The sequence below is a fragment of the Molothrus aeneus genome, chromosome 3, assembly GCF_037042795.1.
Source record: "Molothrus aeneus isolate 106 chromosome 3, BPBGC_Maene_1.0, whole genome shotgun sequence".
In the NCBI taxonomy this organism is placed as follows: Eukaryota; Metazoa; Chordata; class Aves; order Passeriformes; family Icteridae; genus Molothrus; species Molothrus aeneus.
The window spans coordinates 74,927,217-74,949,210 of NC_089648.1; the positions used below are offsets into that span (position 1 = coordinate 74,927,217).

At 38.9% G+C, this 21,994-nt stretch overlaps 1 protein-coding gene across 7 annotated transcripts in view; it reads left to right on the forward strand.

The window, feature by feature from the left end:
• CYRIA (CYFIP related Rac1 interactor A) overlaps positions 1-21,994 on the forward strand; it is a 56,781-nt gene that overhangs the window by 698 nt on the left and 34,089 nt on the right. For 4 of the 7 annotated variants that reach the window (XM_066547187.1, XM_066547183.1, XM_066547190.1 and 1 more), the window contains exons 2-3: positions 15,469-15,519; positions 17,323-17,391. The exons of 1 other annotated variant lie outside the window; for it this stretch is intronic. The gene's annotated coding sequence lies outside the window, so the exon portion shown is untranslated. Of the gene's footprint in view, positions 1-15,468; positions 15,520-17,322; positions 17,392-21,994 lie in introns of those variants that run through there. 2 more of the 7 variants (XM_066547185.1, XM_066547191.1) reach the window with 2 other exon arrangements.

Consider the following 21,994-nt stretch of genomic DNA (forward strand, 5'->3'; position numbering starts at 1 on the left):
CGGAGCCCTGCGCTGGCCCGGGGTGTCGTTCAGACAGACAGCGCGTCGCTGTGCCTGCCTGCACTGAGTGCGGGGGGCGGGGCGGGCGGGGGGGTTAAAGGGAGATTAAGCTTCAAACTTTGATTATACGGAAAACTTTCTATTCCAGCTGCTGGTGATTGCAGGGTGCCATAAGCGTGGTGTTTCCAGAGGGATGTACCTAGACAGGAGATGAAAGACAGGCTCTGTAATGCTGCATTCATCTCGTTTAAATCGCTGTCCATGTTGGGAGGTATTACAGCGAACAGATAGCACGCTTGTATCTATTATTCCTATTACTATTTTTCTTGTCCTTTGATTCCAAGACCGTTTAGTTTTATTTATCTTTATCTGGGGTTTGTTTTGCTAAGGTCTCAGTAATACATTGTGCTACTGTGTAAAATCGAATGCTCCGTTATTCGCTGGCAACACAGCGAGGCTCTTAACTGCACAGGCTTTCAGTGGTGCTGCTAATAACTTGCCGAGGGTGGTGATGTGAGTTGATTTCCAGCCTGTTCCTGGTCTCTAATTGCCATACAGAACATCTTTACACTGCTTTTTTTTACCAGTTCTAAAGTCAGTTTATATATGTTTGGGGAAAGGGTGGGTTAAGGGGGACAGAGATATCTTTGCTTTGCTTCTTCTGTTTTGATCATCTGCAAGGCCATAAAAAATTCAAAATTACTTTGGCAGTGGGGGAGATTTGGAATGAAATGCTGTCATGACATGCAGTTGCCTTGTGGGCAAAGATTTTCACGTGCTCAGCACAGCTCTACAAAAATACCCCAACTCCTATTACACAGGGAAGAACTGAGCTGATACTTCCTTTTTCTCTGTTATGGTAACTTTCATATTTCTGTAACATGTAAGGAAGAGTGTTACATCAGCAATATACTTTTTAAAAGTAATTTTAAAAATAAACCTTGTAAATTTAAGTCTCTTTTCTACTCTTCTGTAATACCCCCAATCCTCCATCTCACCAGGCCCAAATTAAAAATTAAACTCCTACTGTTTCCTATGGTACACTTTAAAATAAATGTTTTAATGAAAATAAATTAAAGATTATGGGAATATCATGAAAGGTTTGACTGAATTTTATAAAGAGCATGGAGTAGCAACCATGAATAAAATTCTAAGAATTTTATTCTTCAACTTAAACTGCTGTAGTATAGTTTAACTGCTGGTCTTTAAAGTTTCACTCAATGTAAACCATGGCAAGTATAAGCAAGGCTCTCTGAGTTACTTATATGGTTTCTCAAAGACTGTGCAATATTTTACTGTATCCTGTTCTGTACTTTTTCAGTACCCTCCTGTGCTGCTTTTGCAGTGATGCTTTTTTTTTTCCCCCAAGAACTTCTGCTCTTAAAAATTGAAAATAAACAAACCACAAGTGATTGAAAAGACAGTGTATACCAGTAATTAGAATAAAACCCCCTTGGTTAAGTCAGAAAGGAAAAATGGTGATCATCTTGGATACTATTGCATAATTACTGTCGTCAGATGTCATTTTGCCATGACAGTGAGTCTATACTGAATTTTACAGTGCTGAGAAGATAATTCATTGTTAGTGTGCTTAGCTTGTCCTCATGACATCACTTTTGACGCTGTTTTGTCAGGCTGAAATATCTGGTCCTCAGCAGTATGGCAGCCTTACAAAGGCATTGAGGATTTCCATGTGCAGTATGTTGCAGATTTCCACATTGTGTGATATACAAAACGAGCTTAAATGCTATATGTTATGTAGATGAATAACCATTTCTGTACTTTGACAGAAATAATATTTTGTAGGTGTACAGGTACTATAAGTAAGATCTATTTATCATATTTTTATCTACTTCCAAATGCTATTCTAATTAGAGTTTTTGGAGAAACTGTAGAATATTTTTTGTGGAATTACTGGCATTCTTGAGCACTAGATGTATATTACATGCAGTAGCACATGAAGTTAATAATTCAATTCACATTTTATACAAACTAGAAAAATGCTATTCTATGTCTAAGCCCTGTATATGATCCAGACATCATTAAGTCTCCCGCTAAAATCCCTGGAGACAAACAGGGTATTTTATTGGGACCTATAATGTCAGTGGATAGGGGTGTATGAATGCTAACAATATATGTTAATTTGAAGCAGCCAAACATCTTAGTGTTTCCTCTGTACTGAATTCAGTTTGTATTTGGATCCATTTCAGTATTATCAATCATTCTTTTAGCAGTGCTTTCTACTCATGTTATCTAGGAATGCAAAAGAGTAACACTAAATCAGAGAAAACAGTTTGAGAGGCATGAATTAAAATATTTAATATATGGGGCAGTTTGAGAGCTGCAAAAAAATGCAGTCATAAATTTGAATTTTATTGTTTAAATTAAAATTGTAATAGAAGCTGCTCTGCACTCGTGTGAATGATGACAAGAGCAATCTGAATGATTTGAGCTGTACAGGTCCTAATTGTTATGGAGTACGAGGAATTTGCCATTCTTCTACTTAGACAGAATTCCAATTCCTGCTTCCAATTAAAATGAAAAATGTGTCTTATTTTCTATCTTTACATACTGCTCAGTACAAGTTCTTGATTTAAACTGGTAGCAGTAGCTGATCCTACAGAAAAAAATAACAGTAATAGGTATAGGACATAACCTTTCAGGACTGACCCAGTGCAGCATTGACACACAAGTGCTTGAAAGATTTTTATTTAGTATTGTAGGTTTAAAATGTTTAGAAATGATGCCAACATGAAGGTACCAGCCATGAGATTTAGTTAAACATCACTCAGCCTTAACTCAGGAATGGTTACTTTGGCGTGCTAACAACTGAAACACTCTTGTCTAATTTATGAACTTGTCAATAGACTAGAAAACCAGTGCTTTGAGGGGCTTCTTTGTGCATATTACCTTTTTTTTTCCCTTTGTGCATATTACCTTTACCTTTTTTTCCTTTGTGCATATTACCTTTTTTTTATCCCTGTCCATGACAGTACTTCTGTAGTGCTTTCCATTGTGGACAGGTTGACAGATTTTAACATGGTTTGGATGACCAGCAGTGCAAAAGGTGAAGCTAATGCACTAATTTTATCTTTGAGTAAATCTGTGTAAGGAATTTGCAATGTTTATAATGTGTGAGACATTAATTTTGAGGTTCCAGTAGCAGTGCAGATTGTGGTGTTAAGTGTGCCTATCAAAAATGCTAGTCTGGTTTGGTTCAAGTCTTGGGTTATTAAATGTGATTAATGAACCTCAGGCCTGGTGAAGAGCCTCCATAACATCCATTCAGCATGGGAGTTGTCGTGACTAGAATATGGCATGGAGCATACTGAAATGTTCAGTTTGATCCCATTTGTCTGTGATGAGCTCAGGATGACAGAGTGCAAGTTCTCACAATATAAAAGCACTGTGGAAGTGGTTTGGTGTTTTTAAGGGAATGGGTAGACTTAAACTGACATTTTAGATAAAAGTCATTCTGTACTGTCCTGTATCTCTCTGATACACATAGGTTTAACTTAAAGTTTAAATAGTTGTTAGAAGCTTTCTTATATATAATTTATGGGATTTGTTGAGGGGGGGAAATTCTTCTCTCTGCTGTATTACTGCCTGAGTTCATAAATTATTTGAGTGGCCTATTTTACAACTAGATGCCTCAAAGCTGAGGTTGGTGGTCCTAAAACCCATGTCTGAAAGCACACTTTTCTACATTTTTTTTACTGTGAAGAAGATGAGATGCACAGTTCTGCATCCATCCATAGCTGTTAACCACTGAGACTGTTCTGGAGAGTGGAATCTCTCTCCTGCCTCACTGCCTTTGGCATCCAGAGATAGGAATGTTCCCTCAGGATTAGAAAAGCTTGTTTTGTTAAGAAATAAGTGTAATCTATTTACTCAAACTTGAGTAAAAGCATTTGCAATTATGTTAATCTCTCTTCTCTTCATGTTTTATGGTGCATTAGTTGTATCACACATTCATTAAGTGGGACACTTTATTCTCTGTCCTTTTTAGCTTTAAGTACCTTGAGCTCACATCACCCCCTTCCCAAGAGACTGAAACAAGCAGAGTGTCATAAGCTGTCCTTTATTTCACCTGCAACCTCTGGGAAAAAAAAAAAAACCAACAGTAATTAGGCCAGAGGCCTAAACTCCTGCCCTGTGATTAAGGCATTCAGGTGAGGGAAATCTGGTTTCTATAGGTGTTTCATTCTTTAATCCAGTAAATATTTTTCCATTTCAAAACTTCTGCAGGAATAGTCTTAGGACAGACAATAGCCTGTGGTTTAGGGCTCTACCGTGGTGTGCAGGGATGTGGTTGGGAGGCAGTCTCTTAACCTGAGAGGAGCCTGCCACCCATTTCCACTTCCTCTGTGGTTGCTTTCCTGATGCTTTTAAATAGCTCCGTGGTGCTTGAGGGCATGCTCCTGCCCTCTCATCCGAAACTTCAAAATTGCATGACTCCTTTCCTCAGGAGCTTGTGAAAGGAATGTATCTTGCTTCTAGAGAGGCCTGAGGGTTTTACAACCCTTTTTAATAACACAGGTACCTCTTGAGCTTCCAGGAATAGGTGACATCAGTTTAAGGTGCAGCCTTCACAACTTTCTTACCTATTAGGTTAGGTGGCTTCCTGCTTGCTATCCCAGTTCTCTTACTTTCCCTTCTATAACCAAATTTGTTGCAGCCATGCTCAAAATTCTCTTGTGAGTCCAATTTGGTTTCTAGACTTATATGGATAAGTAAATCTAGGAAGAGTGTAGATTTTGAAGGGATGAAGGCCAGACTTTGGCAAGACTGAGGACTTTTGGAGAAAGTCTTTTGGTTTTAGGATGCAGTTTGAGTCTGGTTTGATTCAGTTGTCCAGTGTAAATGTTTTGTCCTGGATGAAATGCTTTGCAACAACTGTTGCATCTGTACTTGGTTAGCAGGCACAAGGAGGCCAGAAGAGCCATGTCCTGTATATTAGACCCATGTCCTGGAGCACCTACTGGGATATTTCAAAACAGCTCAGTATTATTTGCCTCTGCAACTGAACTGAGCCCAGTAGTGTCCTAAGACTATTGTTGCCTAAGCTGTATGTGGTTATTCTGAGAAGTGGGAGGAAAGGGTTGTTTTCATGTTTTTCAAAGATATTTCAGAGCAAACATGGTTTCTGTTTTATTTTCTTTATTGTGAGTGTATTTAATACCTAGCTTGATCATTATAATTTTCATTTTGCAGCTGCCCCAGATAAAATCTGGAAGGTTAGCTTGAGTTAATGGCTTTCTGGAAAGAGGGGAGAAAGTTCATCTTCTGGTTTCTCTCGTGCATGTTAATAATGGTGTGGAGCTGTGGGGCAAAAATTCATTACTGGTTTTTTTAGCTGTTATCAGAATGCTGAGTGATAGTGCCACTTACAGAGCAGAATTGGTTTTGGAGAAGAAGAAAAATTCTCTCTGGTAACTGGTCCTTATGATTCTATCTCCAGTAAATTGATTCCAGAATTGTATTTAAATAGCCTCCATGGGAGACATACAGGAATATTTATTTGGTATGGGTGATCTCTTGGTCCTAATTTTTCAGAGGAGATTGCTATAATACTGTGGAAACTGGGGGGGAAGTAATGGCAAGGGGAAAATTCGATAACGTTTCTCAGAGTTGTTGAGATCTGTTTAGATTTGAGAAGGCTAGATTGTTAAATTTGTTATGTTTTATTTCCAGGAACAGTCTAATTTTGTCTCAGTTGTACTTTGTCCCACCCACATACACACAGTCTGTACTGTATTGCTCTGTAATTACACTATTTTGCTTCAAGGATCATCTGTAGGCAGTTGGTGACTTCTTCAAATACAGATTTCATGATGGACGTTGGCATCTTTAGAAGCTTCTGGAAATAAGTCTGTTATCCTCTCCCTAAGAATGGGATGGTGGCAGAGGAAATGGGTTCTGATATCTTGTAACTCTTTTCCTTATTTTTTTTTTATTATTAAAGCATAAAAGCCCTGTAGGACTGACTGGAATGCTTCCCTCTCCCAAGGCTGTGCTGCAGCAGGGCTCTGTAATACCAATTACTGCAGATGAGATCATGATGGGGGTGCTGGAAAATGAGTCTCCCTTAAAATGTATTTTATGCTCTGAATACATTACAGATTGTGTTATAGTAGTGCAATACTTAGGTCTTTGGGGTTTATGTTTTTAGTTAGTGAAGGTGTTAAAAAATCCACTTAGAATTTTTTATCAATGTCTCTTGTATTCAACAGGAAAACAGAAAATATTTTCTGATCTTGAAGTATTTTGGGACTGTGTTGCCTGTAGAACTGATTTGTATTTCTGTAGCTAGATAATCTTCTTGCTTTTATTTATTTTATTTTTTCCCAGAAAAACAAGGTCATAGCACGCATAGTAGAGGTCCTAGATGTATAGGTAATATGTTTGTCCAGTTTTATACTGTGAGACCGAAAATGATTGGGGTCTGACTACTTATGCCTTTGTTTTGCAGAGGTTTTGATTCATTAAGGCACAGACAGTATCATGTTGTCCTTTACTGAACTAGAAGTAAAACTGCCAAAAAAAATCCCCTTTTGTTCTGCTGCTGAGGAACACTGTGGGCTGCCAAATCCTGACAGTCTGAGTCACCACAATTGTAATAAAGTGTTTGTACTTTGTCGGTTGCTGTTATTCAGTGTCTTCTAATTTATTCATAAGGCAAAGGGACACCTACAGATTTTAAATACTACTTTTTAAAGAAATAGTCAGTGTTTATAAAGAAATAACATTTGTCAATAGAGAATTAAATACATTGTAGTTAACACTTGAAAACTTCTAAGGAGTAAATAGTTAATCTTTAACAATAAGAAATATATATATATATGCATGTATTTAACAAATTCCATGTTCCATGCAAGAGCAGTGCTAGACTTCAAAAAATGATGGGATTATTTTAAACTCCTTACTGAACTCTGTTGTTTTGGCCCTCTGATCTGACCTGATAATGACCTGATAACCAGGGAGACTGCTTCCTCCCTAAAAAAAAAAAAACAAAAACAAACAAAAACAAAACCCCACCACAAACAAATAACCCCCCCCCCCCCCCCCAAAAATAAAAAACCAAAAACACAAAAAAAGTCTTAAGGACAGGGCCTGTGACCCTGGAAATGCTTATCTACATTTTAGCTTTGAAGTGTGTGGGTTGTGACCCAGCAAGCCTAGCTCATGTAATTAAATTCAGTTGTTTTCAGCATCACTTCCAAACAAAGTAGTCGAGTTCTAGTCGTCAAATTAAGTTGTAATAGTCACATATAAGTCAGAATGAGCATGCATAAAAAGCTGGAGGAAGGCAGGGTGGCTCTGACTCAGTGGTGGTACCTGTAAGGCTGACAGGTGTGTTCCAAGACCCACAGCAGGTATTCTGTCCGTGGCCATGTGCACACTGTGGATCTCTGGCTGATGGATCCTGCTGCCTGTGCTTGGGTGGGAGATGGGAGTACTTACAAGTTTTTGATCCCATCACCTGTTCATGGAGAGGAGGTGGGTTTCTATATAATTTCTCAATACTGTAGCTGTTATGGATGTGAGTCCTCATATTGTCTAGTATTGGTTATTGAGGCAGAAACAATGATTCTTTTCTTTCCATTGACAAAATAACAGTAAGGCTTTTATTCTTGATACATAGGGAATTTTGTGTGTCATTTACCTTTCCCTACATTGAGCTAATGAAATTTACACAGTTCTCACTCTCAAAAAAAGCACCAAATTGGCTAAACTGGATTATTAATAACTTTCCCTGATTCCATCTTGTAGAGCTGCTGGTGAAAAGCACCAAGGTGGGTGTGGCTGGTAGGCACTGGGGCAGTGTGGAACATGTAGAAATTCTTGCAGCAGAAAGTACTATAATTTTAATTGCTGCTCAGTGTCATACTATCACTACAGCTGTTTCCCAAAGAAGAGGTTTGCCTGCTATTGACAGGACATTCATACAAAGAAAGGAGATGGTAGATAAGCAAATGCAAATATATTACATGCCTTCTATCCTTTGGTTTTTAATACATGCTGTGGTGACGAGTTCAGTGTGAAACACTCAGTGACATGTAATTATATATGCATCAAGTGGATGTTGATTCATGGTGTCCCTCTCTGAGAGTACCTATCCATAATGCACTGAGGTAGGGATGCAAGAGGAGCAGCCCAGCTCTGATCTGCTTAATTCATGTGGCACTGCAGTCCCGCTCAGCTGCTGACTTCCTTTATCCTTTTTTTTTGCCCATAAAAGGAGAAAAGTGCTGCCATATGACTCTCTTTAGAGAGAATCACAAGATGAGGTTGGGGCCAGAGGGAGGGAGTGGTGGGGGGGAAGTTATTCAGGTAGTTTGTTTCTTGTACATGATACAAAACATTCTGCTTTCTGTGTTTATTTCTGTGGTATTACTAGCAAAGTATGTTGTAGTATTTCCTTCAACTGACATTGCAATCAGATATTTAATTCTTATAATAACTTCTTTTTTTTTTTCTTTTGCTTTTCCATGGATGAGAGATTCTGAAGGGAAGGGATATAAATGAGTTTGGAAGGAGATAACTTCTTAGGGATTAGGCTGTCCTCCAAACTTGCAGACAGTTTCCTGCTGGTTGTTAAGGAATGACTGTATGTGGTATTCTCCCATCTTGTGCCAGTGACTGTAGGTAGGCATGCCTGAATTCATTGCCTAATTTTGCACTGTTAAAAAGGTTCTTCTCCAGTTTTTCCAGAAAGCAGACTAATTAGGTGATTCTCTGAAGATTTGCTCAGAGATCAAATCTGGACAACTCTGTGCCTTTTCACAAAGTCCTTGAGCTCTCTTACTCTGCAGTCTCTCAGTGACTCTCTTTTACAATAAAGCAAGAATTGCCTGCCTTCCTTTGACATATTCTGACAAAAAGCACAGCCCTCCCACTATGAGGGTCACAGTTTCTCCACAGAGCGAAGGCAATTAGCAGTTTTGAATAAGTTCCACCCATTTTCTGGCATGGGTTACTAGATCGGCTACTGATTCTGCATCAGAGTGCACAGCAAGCACCAGGATGGTCAACTCCCAACCATGCTGCCAGCTAAAGTCCTGTGTGTGTTCAAAGCCATCTCTCAGTCAATGATTCACAGTATATTGATCAGCTTGGGTTTAGTCAGCCTTGCTGTTCCCTTTATTTACTGATGCTGTGAAGTGATTTGACATGGGAACATACAAATCAGCTGGCTCTCTTCTTGCTCAGTCCAAAACAAAAAGTTTTAGAAATCACAGCAGAATATCTGTGCAAACCAGACTTTTTTCTTTGACAATTACGGAGATCTTCGACCCAAACATTTACTTTCATACAAAGTGAAGCATTTTGTCAAGGAGTCCAAAGGGATCTGGAGAAAATTGAGATCTTACTAATGAACAGTCATTTCCTACATTTCCTAACATCACCCTTTTCTACTATCACTATAGGTATAGGTAGGGGAGAGAGCAAAAGAACCATACTAATTATGGATCTAAAGTAATCTCTTTTTCTCTAGCTGTTGGGTTTTGGCTTTTTTTTTTTTTTTTTTTTTTTTTTACATCAGAACTAGGATATAGGCCAGGATCTGTGCAAAACAGATGTCTGTCTCATGCCTGCAGTGTTATCATCACTGGGATTTAATAAATTTGTTAGTTCACGTATATGGGTGGGTTTTTATTGTGTTGTAGACTTCTGGTTGTTTTTCTTGAAAGATCTGACAGTTTTGTGGTTTATTGGAGTGATGGTCTTTAGTTGAGTGTTGATGTCATTGTTGAGATGTATTTGTCAGCTTTTCATCTCTTTGGAAGACTGAAATTGTACCTGTGGTTGAAGGCACTACAGTTAAAGTATTCACGGGTAAATCAGAGTGTGGGAGTTCATCTGGGACTATTAGGTTGGAGCAGATGGTTATTAGGTAGATTATTAGGTGGACTCACTGGACCAGATTGGCAGCTGGTATTGCAACAGTTATAAATGGGTGCTCAAGATTTTACAGAGTAATAAGCAGTTTTGTCAATATTGTCGTGGGTTGACCCTGGTTGGATGGCAGGTGCCCACCAAAGCTGCTCCGTCACTGCCCTCCTCAGCTGGCAGAGAGCAGAAAACATAATGAAAAGCTTGTGGCTTGAGATAAGGGCAGAGAGAGAGATCCTTCACCAGTGACTGTCATGGGCAAAACAGATTCCACCTGGGGAAATCAGTTTAACTTACTACCAGTCATATCAGAGTAGGATATTGAGAAAAAAACCCAAATCTTAAAACACCTTCTTCCCACCCCACTCTTCTTCCTGTGCTCAAGTTCACTGTCAATTTTTCTACTTCTTTCCCTCAAAAATGAGAGAATAAAGAGAATGGAGGTTGCAGTCAGTTCAGCCCACCTCTGCAACTCCTTCCTCCTGACATTCTTTCTCTTCTCCAGCATGGGCCCCCTCTCACAGGAGACAGTTCTTCATAAACTTTTCTAATTTGAGTCCTTCCCATGGCCTGCAGTTTTTCATGAAGTGTTCGTTCTAGTGTGAACCCTCCCAAGGGATGCAGGCCCTCAGGAACAGGTTGCTCCACTGTGGGTCCCCTATGGGGTCACAAACCTCCTCCAGTGTGGGCTCCTCTCTCCATAGGCCACAGGTCCTGCCTGGAGCCTGTTCCAGGGTAGGCTTCCCACAGGGTCACAGCCTCCTTCAGGCACCCACTGCTCCACTGTGGGGTCCTCCATGGGCTGCAGGGGCACAGCTGCCTCTCCCTGGGCTGCAGGTGGATCTCTGCTCCCCTGTGGTCCTCCATGGGCTCTGTGGGCACAGCTGCCTCTCCCTGGGCTGCAGGTGGATCTCTGCTCCCCTGTGGTCCTCCATGGGCTGCAGGGGCACAGCTGCCTCTCCCTGGGCTGCAGGTGGATCTCTGCTCCCCTGTGGTCCTTCATGAGCTGCAGGGGCACAGCTGCCTCTCCCTGGGCTGCAGGTGGATCTCTGCTCCCCTGTGGTCCTTCATGGGCTCTGTGGGCACAGCTGCCTCTCCATGGGCTGCACCAGGGGCTGTAAGGGAATCTCTGCTCCAGCACCTGGAGTACCTCCTGCCCCTCCTTCTGCCCTGACCTTGGGTCTGCAAGGCTGTTGTGCTCATGCTCTCACTTTCTCTTCAGCTGCTCTTCTGCAGCAGATTTTTCCCCCTTTTAACTCAGTTATGCCAGAGGTGCTGCCACCGTCACTGATGGCTCGGCCTTGGCCTGTGGCAAGTTGTATCATCCCGTCCTGTCCCCCTTCACTGCCCTCCCCACTACCAAAACCTGGCCATGGAAACCCAATACACAGTGCCACTGCACTTAAGACTCCAAGGTGAGGAGTTGGCACTGAAGATGATGATCTGTGGGTCAGCAGTTGTGAAAGTGTTGTATGTTTTTGTATTGTCAGAATGATTTTTCAGTCCCCTATGACACTACACAGTCACATCTATACAAAGTTTTACATATAGTAATTCTTGCCAAGTACAATATTTACATCCATATTTGCACCAAGGTAGTTGTGTTTTCCTTTGGAAAGTTTTATGTGCCTCTCTTGTCTTTACAACAACTTCTTGCTTGTGTTCCTTTTTGTGCAAAATAAGGGTAAATGCTTTCAATTCAGGTTTGCATGAATTTTTAAAAAGTAATTAATTTGGGAATTCTGACTTAGACATAAAAAAACAAATTTATGAAGACATATATAACTTTATGAATTATTGAAATAAACCCACAGATTTGTTCCTAAAATGCTAATCTTGTAAGATGAATTTCTTCCTTGCCCATTACTCCTATGTGGGTGAAGTTGGAGAAGCAGAATCTCAGCTATGCATTGGAATGCAGTTGATAGAGCTATGCCCATTTTATACCAGCTGACAATCAGGACTAATGTTGTACTGGCAGCAGTCCAGGCTTGCCAAAATTAAGAAATCAGATGCTCATGTTCAGTCCATCTGAACACATTAAAAAGCTCCAAAACCTAGAGAGTGCAGATTTTCTCATGTGCTGCATATGATACTCATGGAAACACAAATGCTCAGATATTACATGATTTTGTGGTTCTGTTTCCCTGATTTGAAAGCAACAGCCACCTAGGCAAGGTGATCTGTTAATTCTGAAACACATTTGACCAGTTATGGAATGAACTTCCATATTAACTAATAAAAATGATGTTCTCCAGAAGCAACTGAGTACTGTATTTGTGATGCATGTTCATAGCAGGAACTAAATAAGGAGTGGGTATGGCATGCCACTCTACTGTTACATTTTTAGTCCTGCTCATGACACAGTTTTGTTCTATGCCAACTTACACTCTCCCAGATAATGCCCAAGCATAGTTCTGGGGTTGGGAGAGACGGTGGACTGTTTCCAAAAGTCTGTTTGTATCTGGCTGGGCTGTATGGAGGAGCAGGATTTTAGTTGTCCAGCTACAAGCTGTAATGTGTTTGCTGGTTCCAAGCCCAGAACGTGGCTGTGTGCCCTGGTCTGTTTTATTTTTTGACATATATGTGGCCACAGATCCTGCTTTCCAGGAAGCTGGGATTCAGCAGCTTCTTTAGGGAGGCAGTAGCAGCATTGTCAATGTGTGCTTAGGAAGGTAGAAGAACAATTCTTTCAAGCCTGGAAGTTAGAAGCTGTCTGGGAAGCTGGAAAAATGAGCCAGAGCAACTTAAAATCATGGAATAATTAAGTTTCATATTTGTTTTATAAGACAAGCCCCAGAGAATACACAAGTATAATCAGCCATTTTGAAAGCACTTGTTTAAATATATATATATATATTTGAAGAATTATGGCCTGGCATTTTAAATCAAAATTAATAACCTGAGTATTAAGCAGATGGCATCTACAATGTCCTCAACCAGAGGATGTAAATCCTGGCAGTAGAGTAAAACTTATCCCTAACCTAAGCTTTGCTTTCTGTTAGCTAAAGGAGCAGTGCTAGTGCAAACCTGAGTTGTCATGATCCTTAGCTTTTCCCTGGAGAATTCCTGTCTTCAGCAGATGTCTCAGCCCTCTTCTAATTATCTGTTTGCCTCCTGTCTAGGAGATGCAAGTCTAACCTTATATTTAGCAAAAACTGTAGGGTGTGAAGTTTTGTGTGGGGGTGTTTTTTTTTTCTTTAAGCAGTGTTAAAGCTATTAGCATCCTAATGACTTAACAGTGTCTGGTCCGACAGACAACTCAGGGGTTGACTCTAGTCCGTGGGGCTCAGCCATCTGTCTCACCACCTCGCTTCTACAGGACATGAGGAATAGCTGTTGGGATGGCATAGGCTTCTTGTCGTGAGTTCCTCCAGCTGGCTGTGGTCCAGCAATCAGAAACTGACCTCCCAGTCCCCACATGGACAGTGCCATTCCTGGGCTGGGAATTCTGCTGCAGTTTGTGCTTTGAGGGTTGTGTGGGGAGAGCATCAAAGCTCAGGTCAGGCTGTTCTAAGGATGAACTGCCCTGAATTAGTGGGATTGCCATTGCCATCTCTTGCATTTTTCTGCATGAGATATAAATAGTACCAGGATTGTAGTAGAGTTTTTAATGAGTCTGTGCTTTTTTCAGTTTTTACATTGATAAGTGTGTTCAGTTGCTGCTCCTTTTTTTGGTTTTGTATTTTAAATCGGAATAAAACTCATTGCTTCATTTTGGAATTGTACTTTCTACTTCTGAGTAAAGGACTTCTAAAACATGAAATAATGTTGTGGTTGCATAGTTAGGATAGAGGGTTTGGCCGCTGACACACACTTCCTCTCATTTAACTCTCCTCTTTTGCCTTTGAACATTATGTAGTCCAGTCTGTAATGTAGCTTCATTTAACTCCTTATTTCCAAATAGAATTAATTTAGCATCTCTGCTATTTATGCTTTGTTGAATACTGATCGTACAGCCTTAATTATTTCTTACACAGCAGGAAACCTTCAAAATAGCAGCTGTGTTTTTCCTTAAGTCAAATTGGTTGTGAACTATGACTGCTCAAATCCCTGGGAGGATAATAAGCTTTACTCCCAGCAGGTCCCCCAGACTACTGCGCTAAGGGAACTGAACTGACTCCCGTGTTTCATTGTATAAATGCATTTTAACTAGAGATAAACTGACTTGCTGTAGCTTCCCAAAATAGTAAAAGAGAATTTTCTCTTCTGTGTTAGTATATGATGGTTTGCCTCCTTGCTAATGTCCTTCCCTTCGAGTAGCATTTTACTAAGTTTCAGGGTGCCTTATTTTACTTCAGTCCATTTTGTCAGGCTGGTGTTTAAGAAATGATCACTTTCCTTTCTTTCTGACTCCCAATTCTCCCAAGAACAAGAGTGGTTGCTCATAAATACATTTCTTCACACTGTGGTTAAGTCACAGTGTTGTAATAAAGTGTCTGGATAGTTATTTTCTGAAGTCATTAAAGTGTTGTTCCTCTTCCCTCCCTCAGCTTTCCTGTGGAAAACTTTCATACCAATCTTGGTATGTTTATCTCCACTTTTAAAGGAATATTTTAAAGATACCAAACTGGAAACTAAACTTTTCACAGTAGTTTATCCTCCTTCCCACCCATGGCATTGGCGTTGGCTTTCTCACTCAATGGCATCTCTCTCAATCCAAATGTGATACCTCAGTGAACTTGCCTTGCAGCCCATTCCATGCAGTTATTGCTCACAGACAATAAATGATTCCTGGCATCTGTTTGTTGTCTTTTTTTAATGACCATTTCATACCTGCTAATAATATTAACCCTGTAAATTACACTGACGTTTTTATATCCCATTTGATTTTTGTTTCATTTTGTTTTATACTGAACAAAATTTAGATATCTGAGATATTTTTTTAAAATATTAAAAAGCAGACTTCCAGAATTTTGTATTTGATTGAAAATCTAGTTCAGTCCTAACTACTACTTGAGTTGTGCTGAGAGGGATAGCTATTCTGTATAAGTTGCAAAGGTTTTGTAGTTTTATAATTCAGATGAACAGGAGGTTCTCCTTGGTAGTTGCTGGGGTTTTCTTTCCAAAATTTTAGTTTTTCTGTATAAATGTAATTAGTTCTGGAATTCCAGAGTCTTTCAAACCTGTGATTTTTGTTGTTGGGTCAAGAGGGAAGGGGACATGTTTTCTTACATCTTCAAGCAGTAAATGGTGTACTAAACAGTGGTATTTAGACCTGATTTTTGCAGCCCTGTAGCACTGGAGGGTCAGGAGTTGTCTTGTACTCCATCACTGCTCTGTGGGAAAGGCTGGGTTCTGGGTTCTGTGCAGTGCTGCCAGTCCTTTCACTGCCCTGAGGTGTTTCTGCAACAGTCCCTCACTACCCTGGTGTGCATTAGTATGAGATTAATTGAACTTTGGCTCTGGGAGTAATGCACCGTAGAAGACACCTTGCAGAGTACTCTTTGCTTTTGAAAAAATCGAAGTTATTCTCTATTGAAGGCATTTAAGTAACTTTCTGATTTTTACTCGTTAATTAAAACAGTTTCATTAATAACGATCCTTTTAAATAAATTTTAAAATCCACAGATTGCAGCCTCTGTTTAAGTATTGGGAAGGCTCTGGATCATCTTCAACAAGGTAAGAGTCAACTCTAGTCCTTTCATCCTTTCAGACTTGCACAGAACAGCTGTGGAGCAGATTTGATCATCATCAATGATAAATGAATGCTCAGCCCTCATTGAATACCATCCTTTATGCAGTTTTACTGTTGCACCTCACTGATGCTTTCACAATGCTATCTGGGCATAATATTCTCGCCTTGAGGTTTTTATTTGTTTGCTTTACTTGTTATAGGACAACAATTGAGAATTCTTCTTCCCATGTACTTTTTTCATTTACTCCACTGTTTGTTTTGAGTCATTTCACTGTTATTGTTCTGGTCTGTCTAAACCCTTGGGACAGAATTGGCTTAGGCAGAGAGCAGGATTTGTTCACATCCCGTTTGAAGTCCTGGTTCTGTGATTTTTATGGGTCTTCTACTACCTTTTTTTTTCCCAGATCTTGACTGAGTTCCCATCAAAGTGTCTGAAATACAAGTTGCAAATACCATGCATTGCTGCAGAACTGGAGAGAATTTGCAGCCAGAAGCAAAATAAATCAATGCTGAAAAAAAATTGTTTTTCCCCTAGAGAGAGGGAGTTCCCTGACTTGACCAGCTACTAATTGGTACAAAGATTTGTTTACACAGAGGAGCAAGTCCTAATTAGTTCCCTGTGTGGGTGTTCTACTTGTGAAATTAGTGTTACATTTTGATATAATCTTCTTTTATAATGAATTGTTACAATTTGCAGTAAGGAACGTGTTTTTAGGGAAAAAAACCCAATCTGCACTGTACCGCGTGAGTTTCAAGAGATAATTCCTCTTTAGGCAGCAATCAAGGTTACTGTTTTGAAATTAAATGAATAAAAGTCTATAATTAGACTAAACCAAGTTTTTAGTCACATATTTATAAATATAGCTGCAGAAACACAACCATGTGTTTTTCAAAGCCAAAACCTAATGAAGCTGAATTAAGCTGATTTATGAACTGGATGGCTTCACCTCTGAGGCTATGAGGATAGTGAAACTCAATATTTGGGAAAAGTGTTTGGGGAGCTATATTACCATTATTAAGGTTATGGTTGAAATTGAAGTTCACTTACAAGCTTTTCTGTAGTGGACTTATTTTCCTTATTAGTTTCACTTTTATTCCAGGAGCAAGCTTGCATATCTCTTAAGTTATTTTATTTAGAGAGTTGAAAAAGTAACATTAAAATAGTTGTCTGTCTAGAACCTTATGAAGCACCTGGTCTCCTTGTTTTTCTAGTGACGTCCCCTGCCCCAACACTTGGAAAATGAAATGATCACTAAAATCATTTAAATTACAATCTTTATTTCAGTAGTTTCAAAAGATTGGAAAATTAATTTCTGAACTTAGAACTGCTTAGAACTGGACTTTTTTCATTATAAATATTGCTTTAAATAAATATAGCCTTTATACTAAATTGCTAAATGTTTTGGAAGTGTATTCCATTTCCATGATTTCATGATTATATCTTTTAATTCTTAATATAATGCATACCACTATCAGTGCACATTATTTTCCTTGGGCTGTACCAGTCTTGGCAACAGCTCGTTAAAAAATCTAGCTTATCTGCTGCATCTATTCAGCAGAATTATATGATATAAAATTTAGTTTGAATACCTGATCATTTCAACCCAGCTACATTTTTTAATGGTTTGACTACAAAAATTTTTGGATGTTACAAATCTCACTTTCAATAGAATAACCTCCATTTCTAATGGAAATTTCTTTTTTAAACTAGAAAGTTTTATTGCAAAATTGAGATAGGGAAGAGCAAAACTGACCCCAAGTGTAATCTTGAATGTTTTTCATGACAGACAGACGTTGAATGTTTAGCATCGCCTCTTTGGATTTTTGCATGTGAATTGGAACCACTTTATTTCTAGGTAAGACATAACTGTGGGATTGTGTTAAGTACCCTCTTCCTTTTATATGTGAGTTGTGAGAAAGCTAAAGAGTGCAGTATGCTGGACTTTGCCTTATGCAGTGTTTCTGTGTTTGTTGAATGAGTCCAATGTAACTTGAGATAAGTGTTCATTTGTCCGAAATGTCTATGTTCCCTGAGAGAGACCACACCAGCCACTCTGTATGGTCAATATATGTACAGGAGTTTATTTTGTGATCAGGTGTATAGTTGTTATTAGCTCATTGCCATCTTGAGGAGTTAGCTGAGTGCTGTCTGCCCCTTCTCTTGCATCAACACCTTCACTCAGCAGGACGTAGTGGTTAAGGGAATTTGCTGCAGAAAATCTGTGGGATTGCAAAGGCTTCCCAGAGGATTACTCTTCTGTCAGTTTAGGCCTCTGCATCAGCTCACTGCAGATTCACACAAGTACTGGTATCAACACAAGGGAATCAGTGCCAGTACCTGCAGTAACAAATCGTTTTTTGGCTTTAAACTTCTTATTTCTCTCTGCTCCAAGAAAAGGATACATGAGAAGGACTATGAAGAGGTTGTGAACAGCTGCAAACTTCAATAGCTGAGGGGGAAGCAGCGGAGTGATAGAAATGAACTAGAAGGTTTTGATCTGTAGATGTAATTAAAAGAAAATTTGTCACTGGAAACAAACTACTTCTAAGTGAAATACTAGAGGTTGTGCCAGTCCAGCTTCTTGTGCTTTCTACAAAGATTATAGGGACCAGAAGGGACATCTTTGTCACATTTCACATGCAGCTGAGTTGTGGTCAGCACTGCACCTGGGCTGCAGGCCTGAGAGTCACGGACATTGGTTCTGGTTGTGACCCAAACAGTGCTGTTTGCCAGCCCTTCCTGGATTCCTGGGAAGTGTGAAGCAGACAGGACATTTGACCTGGAGTGCTTGCAGCATGTAACACCTAAAATCTGAAAGGCAGTGGCATCTTAACTGTACTGTTGGTAGTAAGGCTGTGCGAGATGGTAGCTTTGATCCAGTGGTTTCTCTGAGAGATGGAAGCCACTGAGTATGGAAAGGATTCTCTAAGTTAACCCTGCTTAAGTAACAGTGAATGCTGTCATTAATTCAGCTTGTGTGAGGGGCATCCAGCAAGTGGTGCTGTGGGCAAAAGACCACAAAAACTTCCATTTGCAGGTGAAAACAAGCCCAACACAGCAGCAGCCTGACTGGGTTTCTGTCAAAGCAGGTTCACAGTACCCAGGTGGAGTCTGGGCAGTCTGTCAAAATAAAGGTGTTTGCTGATCATGTGGAGGTTTGTTCAAAAGAAATAAAGCCACCTGCAGAGGTGGAAGGTGTAGAGATTCATCACTTTAAGGTTACAAAGGAGTGGAACCAGCATAGCTGAAAGACAGCAATATTCCTGTTTTATTTCAGTGGATGGGTCAACAAACCCAGGTCCAAGGGAGGAGGTGGATGGGAGGGGTGGCAGGAGAGACTTAAGATGAAAGACTGCAATCAGAGCTTTGACAATTTCTACAGGGTAGAAAATTATTCTCTGTGTTTTAAACTACTGATGTGAACTTGTAAGGACTGTATACACAACCAGCAAACCTATTTTGCATATTTTATTTTTAGGTTTTACTTTCTCCGTTAAAAGAGCTTCCAATCTCCTATTTGGTTACCGTCATATGGGAGTTGAAATAGGAATTATGCAAATGACATACCTATTAAATTTTATAATAGCATTTCAGCTAAGATTAATGGCCCAGGATGATCCTGATCCAGAGAGGAGAGAATCTCAAATCCAGGTGTTCAGCATGGACTTATCCACTCCAGTGTCTGGGACTGAGAGGAGTTGAAGGGAAATCTTAGAGACAGGACAAGTAGAAGGAAAAGGAAAAATAAAAAGAAAAATGGTAGGAGTGAAGATGAATACTCTTGATGAGACAGAAGAAAACAGGAAATGGAGAGGAAAAAAAAAGGGAGAGAAAGGAAGAAATAAAGATTTGGTAAATTATGGACTACTTAATATTATTCCATATAAAGCTAATACTACTATAGCATGATTGACTGTTTTTATTAAGTTTACTGGTAGAAAGTAATAAACTGGTTGGAATTACACCTGGTAAGAAAATTAGTTTGTTTCTTTTTTACCTGATGTATTTTGAAGTCCTAACTGTTGGCTGTTAGACCTTTTACAGTTAAGACTTTTTTTCAAAATGAAACCTTCAAATATGACTTTACTGATCTTAATTTTTTTTTTCAGACTAACTAAATACAAGATTTTTTTTTTGTTTCTAAAAGGAAAAGTTCTGAAAATCAAATCTTAATATAAAAGTGAAAAGACAATACTAAATTCTAAATACTAATGCAGCAGAAGCAATTTTTTGTGTTCTCAAGTGTGAGCTGTTTGAGCTGTGCTGGGAACTTTACATGATAAGGTTTTAATTTCTGTCAGTACAAAGAGGAAAACTGAATCTTGTAGACTGGTTTTAAAATGGCCAGTATTCCTTACTTTTGAAAAATGTGACATGAATTATTGCTTTAGTTCTCCAGAGTTTGAATATCCCTATCAGATTAAATAATAGCATAACTGTTTTCAGAATTGTTTTGTGTATACATGAATATGGTGATCTATTACTGTTGGTTTTTTTTAAATGACCTTGGGAGCAGGAGAATATGGGGTGGGAAGGGAGTAAACTGTTTTTCATTTTCAATTTCCTGTTTTCTAAGAATACTTTGGAAAGTTTCTTAATTAAATAATATCATAATAGACAGTTGGAAGATGAACTGTGATTATATTCAGGTCTTTACATGGTAAGTATGTTCTTAAAGCAGTAACTGCTTGACAAGAATTAGGCATCATTTTCCACCAAAAGTAGTGTGAAGTGTTTAAGATCAAGTTAGCGATGCAGGGAGAACAAGATCAAACATTTAGCCTAATCCAGACAATTAAGTTGGATGTCTGAAGCAGTCTTCACTAACTGCTTAAGGATTGATGTTGAGTGCCAGAATTAATATCTGAAGTTGAATCTCTGAAGTGAATTTGTACTTCACACACAAATGTGTCCTTAGTTTACCTTAGGCCATGATAACTTACTAACATCTCAGGTATCTTGATAAAATGACAAGCACTGTGGTTGTAGAATTTCAGAATGCATTTCAAACAGTATTTTAGAAAGTAATTAAAAGTTTGTAAACAAGTTGATAACGTTTCACACCTGTTGCTGTTCAGTTTTCGAGCCTGTTTTTATCTCACAGAGTATCTTGTACAGACATGTTCTGTACGGTTATGAGGAGTACCACGTAATGAAGTTTTTAACACAGACCTCTAGTTAATTCATTGCCAAGTATTTTACAGATATAATGCATAAATGTGTTTCAGGGAGGACTGTGAAGAAAAGCACTGTGGTAATTGTCGGGATTGCCTTGTATTGTTGGGCAGATGTGCTTTCCCAAGAACTGGGCACACTCTCAATCTGGAATTCAGTTTTATGCCAGATTTTGGTCGGTAGTGCTAGACTGTGACTCAGAACGTAAAATTAAAAGGCTTTTCCTGAGTTTTACATTCTCAAAGAATGATGGTTTTCCAGCAGGTGTTAATTATGAGTTGTCTGCTAATTTACAGGCACCTCAGTGAAACTTCATGAAGCTTTTGAAATTAAGGGCAACATTTTTCAAAAGTAGCAAAAGACACAAACTCAGTTAATTCTTCTGAAACAAAGGCTGAAATTCTTCATCCACAGGAAAAAATAAGGCCTTGTATTATCTCTTTTTTGATAAAAAGTCTTTCAAATACATTTTTTTAATGAAAAAAATTACAAGCCCTTTTTTGCAGTGTTCACCTTCATTAACACAACTTGCTGACTTCCTTCCTCAGCTGCAGTTCTTCCTACACTCAGAGGTCAGCAAAGAGCAAGATCAACAAGCCACACATCTGGCTCTCTCTCTTTCCAACTGGAACAAAGAAACAATTTTTTAATGGCTTTTTGAGTTAATTGTAAACAATTTGGTTTTGGAGTCGCTGACTTGCAGCAAATGTTTGTCGTAGGCGGATGTAGGGAAAAAGGACCATGTCCTTTTTATTTTTTTTAATACCATGTCCTAATGCAATTCCTCTGTGGCCAGTGAGGAGAAAAAAATCACTTAAAAATCACTTAAAAAAAAAAGGAAAAGGAATGTCTTACGCCTTGTAGCATTGAAGTATGCTGAGAATTTTGAGTGCATATATAGGATATTTCACAAGCTTAAAATATATACTTTGATGAGGCAGAGAGATTGGAAGTACTTGCTCATTTAATTTTTCTGTAATCTTGTATAGAGTAGTACTGATTTTTCCACCCCCTTTATATTCATGAGCTGTTTATGTATGAACAAACTGACAGTGATAAAAGACCAGGGACAAACAATAGGAATAGAGGAAAGCTATTTTAAAATGAGTATTCTGTTCTAATACTTTTCTCTGGTGTTTATATTGTTCCTTAAGGCGTTTTTCCAATAAACAGTTTTCAGAACCCTATATTTACAGTTGTTAACCATTAATTAATATCTTGAAAACAAATCCTTAAATAATTAGTGTAGTTGTTTTCTTACTTTCCCAGTTGTCATAATCTTT